Below are 6,907 nucleotides of genomic sequence, written 5' to 3' on the forward strand. Positions count from 1 at the left end.
CCCCCAGTAGGGGAGGGACAGGAAGGGGAGGCTGGGATCTGGGGAGACAGACTCTCAGTTCAGTGAGAGAAGAGAGAAAGGCTGGAAGAGAGGCTGCCTAGAGTGAGGGCAGAGCTCAGTGCTCAGAGGGGCGAGGTAGAAGGGGTCAGAGTGGGGGCAGTCTTGGGTTCAGAACCCAGCTCTGCCATTACCTGGGTGTATTCGTTTCCTGTTGCTGCTGTAACAAATGACCATGAACTCAGTGGCTTAAAACACACAATTTCATTATCTTACATTTTGGAGGTCAGAAGTCCAAAACGGATCTCAATGAGCTAAACTCCAATAGGGCTGCGCTCCTTCTGAAGGCGCTAGAGGAAGACCACGATCTCGCCTTTTCCAGATTCTGGGGACCACCTGCCTACCTTGGCTCCCCTTCCATCCTCAAATCAGTGGCCAGGCCAGTGTTTCTCACAGCGTCACCCTTCTGCTTCCTCTTCCACATTTAAAGGACCCTGGTGATGACATTGGGCCCACACAGATAATTCAGGATACTCTCTCCATCTCAGGATCCTTAACTTAATCACATCGGCAAAGTCCCTTTTGCCATATAAGGTAACATATTCACGGGCTCTGGGTATTAGGACGTGGACATTTGGGGGGATCCAATATACTTCCCACCACAATGGGTGACCTTGAACAAGTCATTTAACCTCCCAGAGCCTCAGCATCTTCAACTGTCATCTAAAAATCACCCCTACCCCAGGGTGGTTGTGGGGATTTAGAAAGCCACATGAAATGAAGCGCTGTGCCTCACCATGGGGAGTGTCCTGGGTCCACACCACCGCCCTCTCCCTTTTAAAGCTTCCTAAGGATGGAGGAGGGGCAGCGTGCGCAGGAGGAAGGTGGGTGAGGGACCAACCACAGAGGCTAGTGAGAGGGTCTCGTGGGCCTGGGCAGGGGCTGACGGTTGGAATAGGGACCAGGAGGTGGTGCGGGTGTCTGTGAGGGTCCCTGGATCTGGGCAGCAGTGAGGCCCTGCTGTAGGGGAGCCGCCCTGTGTGGTCGTGGGCGCACACACCCGCAGTGACCTGGGATAGGGACGCAGGGCGGGACCGGGCACACTGCTCCTGCTTATCCCTGCCTCCCTCTCCCTCATCTGCTGCCATCTGTGTGCAGGGCCCTGGGGCCAGCGGGTGGGCAGAAGCCCAGACCAGGTTGCCATTACCCTGCTAAGTGCACACTACAGAGCGATGACCTGGGAAGATAAACCCCACATAGAGGAATGGCCTGCTTGAAAACACTCATTAGTCCCCAGTCTTGCCCTGTGCTGTTTGCCCACTCAGGAGGAAACAGTGCACCTCAGAGAGGAGCTGAGGTCATCAGAGTCCAACTGGGTGGCCCTGCCCCAGGGTCCTGCTCCCTCTGCTCTTCACCCCACCTGCCCTCCCCCCCCCACCCTCCCCATCCCCACCCTAGCTCTTCTCCCACTCTCCCAGTCCCCAGCTCCTCCCAGCTCCCCCAGAACATCAGAGCTTAACTTAGGGACTAAAACTCCAACGAGCGTAAGGAAGCCTGGGCTGGGGGCTGCATCAGGAGGCAGAAGATCCAGGTGCCAATCCTACACCTCTGCAAAATGGGGGTGCAGGGACACCCGGCCTGCTGAGCATTGTTGGGGAGACGAAATCGGGTCACCTGTGTGAGTGCTCTGTGTAAGCCTGGGTACTAATTTGAGTTATGGGGACATAAGGAAGGACTTCTCAATTTCTCCGAGACACAGCAGGCAGTGCTGGCCTCAGATTGCCCTTCCACAGGCTGCCTTGGAGAATCCCCACTTCTCGCTGCATCAGGAGATCCCCAGCAGGTGCTGGAGGAAGGAGATAGAAGGATGTGGAGGGAGAGGACACGGCTGCCTGCATATGGTAGGTCCCGATAAATAAGTACTGAGTGCATGAAGTTCAACACTGAGCTCCTACTGTGTGCCAGGCCCTGTGTTCAGTGCTGGGGATGCGAAGATGAATGAGCCACACACCACCATAGCTCCACCCTGAGAGCTTCCTGCATGCCCAGTACGGGCACTGAGGCCCCTGGACGAGCGGGACATCCCTGTGTGGGGGGTGGTCTGCGGGCTGGTGGCTACCCTCCTGGCTGCAGCTTCCCAGGGCTAGCCGGCCATGTCAGCTGGCACCGTACCCAGTGCCACCTCGGGCTGTGGCCCTCCTGGCAGGCTCACAGAGGCACCGATCACTCAACAGGGAACAGAATATGGTTTCGGTCTATTATCGGGGCAGATAAAGACAGCGGCTAGAGCTCGGGGAGCGGTTTGGGCTTACAAATAAGCATGTCCAGATTTCCTACCACTCCCGTCCTGCCTTTGTCAGCCACTCCAGCCTTCCAGTCTCTCTTTGTTCCTCTCTAAAAGCAGCCCCAGGGAGAGGGACACCTCCTAAATGGCTGTGTGCTGTGCCAGGAACGGAAGGGCAAGGAGACTGGAACCAGCGGGGCAGCTGGCCTGGAGGCAGAGGCTGGATGGAAAGAGATTTCAGAGCTCAGAAAGCCCTGGGCTGGGAGGCAGAGGGGACCGGGATGTGGGGAGCACCCAAGTCATCCCCTGGCCTCACTTCTCTTTGTATTTGCCCCCCTGCTCAGCAAGGGGGTACCCAGGAGAGATGCAGGAAGCATGTCCTAATGAAGGCACAGATGGCAGGGTAGGGCGGACTGGCTGCATTCTCCAGTGACCAGGACTCCTGGCATGAGGAGAGGAAACGTCCCCCAGACCAGGAGAGGGTGGGGGAGGGACAAGATCCTGCCTGAGAGAGCCCTGGAAACGAGTGCTGCAGCATAGATGGCACACTGTGCGTTAACTCCACAGCTCCTTCCTGCACACCTACTATGTGCCAGTGGTGCCAGAGCCGTGAACAAAACAAAGTCCTGCCACGGTGGATGCGGCTTTGTAGAGCTCTCTGCTCCAAGGACAAGTTGGGGGGGGGTGTGTTTGGGGAGACCTCCAGCCTCCAGCAGGGAGGGAGCTGGTGGAACTGGCTGAGTGGCAGCATGAAGGCTCAGAGGCAGACAGGAGGGAGTGGGAGGGGGGAGATGCTGAATGTCTGTCTGAGGCCAGAAACAAGGGCCGTGGGAAGGAACCGTCCTCCTGGGCTGAGCAGCCAGGCACAGTGGGCGGCATGGAGAGTGCTCAGGAGGCCACTAGGAGACCGCTGTGGCTGGGACCTGGACCTGCATTTCTTCCTGGGGGAGGAAGCAGAGGAGAAGGGGCAGTGTTTCCCAGGATCCTAGGGCCCTGTGCTGCCCCTGGGTCCTCCCCAGGAGGGAGGCAGTGAGCAACAGAGAAAGCGGGGCCCTCCCGCCGGTTTCCCCTTGTGCAATCCTTCTTCCTGCTCCTCGCCACCCAGAAGCAGGCCTGGCAACCATGCCGAGATGCCATTGGCATGATCCCAGCACCCACACAGCATTCGGGCTGGGGTTCCCCGGTGAGTTGGGCCTTCTCTACACCCGGACCAGGGGAATGTACCCCCACACTCCATCCTTGGGTCCTGCATTGAAGGAGAGGGACCTGGGGGCTTATGGCCTGCCCCAAATGCATGCCTGACCAAACTCGAGGCCTAATGGGGCTTCTGCCAGCTTCGGGAGGATTCCTTCTGCCTCTTTCTTTTGCAGGGAGGACCATCCATCTTCTCACCCACCTAAGGCATCTGGTCCTGACAAGAGGGCATCAGAGTTCTGCCCAGTGCTGAGCAGGGACCAAAAGTGCAGGATGCCAGGCCTCTGTCAGTCGACTGGTGGTGGTACGTGTGACACCCCAAGCGGAGGACCCAGCGTCAACCACGCGCCCATCCACAGCCCAGCTCAGCCTGGCAAGGAGACAGCCAGGTCCTGTGGGGCAGGGGCTCCAGAGCCGGCCTCCAGAAATGGGGGGTCTCGCCGTCCTGGCTTTGCTCCACAGCCCACCTGAGGCCTGTCACTCTACACCATCCGTCACTCTTGGTGTTGTCTCCTGTGTTGCAATACAGTATGACATGTGCCCTGTGCAGAGGGTGGCCTTTTACTCATTCCAGAAAGAAATGGTCATCAAACACCTACTGCGTGCCAGTGCCATGCCCTGGGACACCAAGGGAGTAAAACCGCCACCCAGTCCCTGTGCTCACAGAGCTTCGCAGGGGAGGCAGGCCCGGTAAACACCCAGCAACAAATAATTACAAATTGGGCTAAGTGCTATGGAGACAGGAAAGTGTAATTAGCCCGTGCTTACCTCTCGCTGCCCTCGTTAGAGAATCCCTCCAGCTGCCCGACTTCCCCAGCACGCTGCTCGGCCAAAGACCTTGGTTCACCAAGTACCTGGCATAGCAAGGGGGTTGACAACAGTTTGAGGAACACTTGTTGCTCCTAGGAAAAAAAAATTAATTAAAAAAAACACCAGTCATCCACGTGGCTTGTACAACCTAATTTTACAAGCCACTGAGGCCCAGAGAGGCCAAGCATTTGGCCCCAAACCACACAGCTGGTGAGTGGCAGAGCCCAGATCAGAAACCAGGCCTCCTGTCTCCAGGTTTGGAGCTCTGCCACCACCCCCATGCTGCCCCCTAGTCTATCTGCACAGCCTCCAGGAATCTGCAGCCTCCTGGCCCATCTCAGATGCCTTCTTTGCAGATCAGTCTGTCCGATAGAGATGTACACTGTGATGGAAGGGTTCCATATTTGCGCTGACCAACATGGACACGTGACAGCACTCAGCAGGCTCAGGGAAATGGGGCCAGTTTGTGGCTGTGGGGGTGGGAGCAGGGGCTGTGGAGAGAAGGAGGGTATGGAGGAGATGAGACACAGAGGAAGGAGGGCAGCAGGTGCCCTTGTTTCCTGTTCTGAGGAATCGTCTAGACTTTACCCCATAAGCCACAGGGAGCCACTGAAGGACTTTATGCAAAGTAATAAAATGCCTTGATTGCGGCCTCCCTGGGCCCCCCAGGCGGTCACTGCTCCTCGGAGCTCCACAGCACCTCCGACGCTCCGGTAATACTGGCTCTTGTCACTGTCCCCGTCCCACAGGAGCAGTTTCTCACCCACAGCACTTGTTACTATCGTAGCCTGAACACCCTCCTCTCCCCTCCTGGACAACTCTTCCTCTTCGTTCAAGCTTTTGCTCACTGGCCCCTCTGGAAAGGCATCCAGACACCCTCAGCGGGTTAGCTCCTCTCCAGTGTCTCCCGAGCCTGCCCGGCGCGTGGATGAGGCTTAACAGGCCCTGTTCTAGTTTCTCCATCCTTGCTGTTAGTTCCCTCTTTCCTGGCCCTTGCCCTCCCCAAATCTATGCTCAGCTCTCCAGTCCCCAGCTCTGGGGCCCTCAGAATTCTTTTCAAACGGCCACGGGTTACTCCAAGGCCCTCAGCCCGCAGCCTAGGGCATCTTGTTCCCGGGACTTGGCCCCTGCGCAGGGTCTCCCTCCTGCTGAAAGGGCCGGTACAGAGAAAGGAGGCTCAAGTTTCCAGCCTCGTCAGGGAGAGGGCCCTGACCCAGTGAGCATAGATGTGGACGTGCATTTAGGAGACAGGAGGAGAGAGAGACAGGGACCTGAGCAGGCTCAGCTGGGAAGACTTCCTGAAGGAGTGGCCCTTCTCATCATGCCCTGGAGTGAGGCTAAGATTCTGTCCCTGCCTGTCTCCCCAAGAGCCACATCCCACCCCAGAGCACCAGCCGGTCTGAGATGCGCTCACTGGAACATTCATCCAGCAACTATGCATTGCTACCCTGTGTTATCACTGGCCTGCCGGCTCCACGAGCCAGGCTTCTGGCCAAACAAGGAGAGGGCACAGAGGAGGCGCTGAAACTTTGACACAGGGATGCCATTCCCATAAGGCCATCCAGCCTGGCTGCGGGGGCCACCCGGACGCCTCTCCACCCAGGGCTGAGAGGCGGAGAAGCCAGGACTCTGAGTGGGCAGGAGACTGAGAGGGACAGGTAGACAGAGGGACAAGAGAGAAGAGGTGGATGAGAATGAGAGGGAGACAGATCAGGGGTTGGGAGGGACTGACGTGGAGAGAGAAATAGAAGGATGGAGGAAGCAGAGAAAATGAGAAAACTCCCCCTTGCTTCTTTGAGGACCAACTTCAGGAGCCTCTGGACAGCCCCGCCCAAGCCTCCCCCACTCCTTACCTCTGGCCGGCCCTCTGCCTTTTCTCTGCCTGCTGGGTGATCAGAGTTGCGTCCTGTCTCCAGTTACAGGGGCCCAGAGGCAAAGGGGCCCGGTCCCTGGACCATGTAAGGACCTACCACGACAGGCCTCCAGAATCCCTGAGGGGCACAAGACGCTGTCTCCAGCTGGGGTCACCCAAGCTTGTGTCCCAGCAGGAGCACTAGGCAGGTTTGTTTGAGTACATCCAGGAGGGGTTTGCAGACTACCCAGGGACCTAAACATCCCCAGAGAGACTGCGAATTTCACCCACCGGCCATCTTCCCTCTCCCAACCCCTGCCAGGCTCCCTGCTCCCTGGGAGCCTGAGCCCCTACGTGGTTCGGGCTCTGTACCAAGGCCAAGAGAGCATCAGGTCAGATCCTCAGTGAGGTGGAGAGGCAGGGGCCTGTCCAGTTGACCCCCAAAGATGCCAGTGCAGGGGTGGAGGGAGGCATGGGTGGAGCTAGGGGAGGACGAGGGGGTGGGGCAGGGTGCTTCCGTGGAGCTGTGTTTCTTTGGGGTTTTCTTGCTGCTTTTCCTGTTTGGCAGTCAGAGCTGTGACAGCCAAAGACACCTCTACGATTGCACCCCAGGGAGACGGCTGGGCCAGAGAGGAAACAGTAGGCAGGGCCCACGTCCCACCCCCTGCCAGAGCCCCAAGCGAGCATGCCCTCCACACTCCCAAGAGGCCAGGCCACCCCCAAGGAGGCCCGCCCAGTGCTCGGGCCCCAGAGACGGCCCTGCAATGCCA

At 58.2% G+C, this 6,907-nt stretch overlaps 1 long non-coding RNA gene across 1 annotated transcript; it reads right to left on the reverse strand.

The window, feature by feature from the left end:
* Positions 1-258: 258 nt before the first annotated feature.
* Positions 259-6,617, reverse strand: LOC131416070 (uncharacterized). Its single transcript, XR_009222537.1, has 4 exons — positions 6,510-6,617; positions 6,139-6,276; positions 4,244-4,329; positions 259-491 (listed from the first exon to the last, which is right to left on the reverse strand). It is a non-coding gene; the product is annotated as an uncharacterized LOC131416070 (long non-coding RNA).
* Positions 6,618-6,907: the final 290 nt, after the last annotated feature.

The sequence above is a fragment of the Diceros bicornis genome, chromosome 17 (assembly GCF_020826845.1).
Source record: "Diceros bicornis minor isolate mBicDic1 chromosome 17, mDicBic1.mat.cur, whole genome shotgun sequence".
Classification (NCBI taxonomy): Eukaryota; Metazoa; Chordata; class Mammalia; order Perissodactyla; family Rhinocerotidae; genus Diceros; species Diceros bicornis.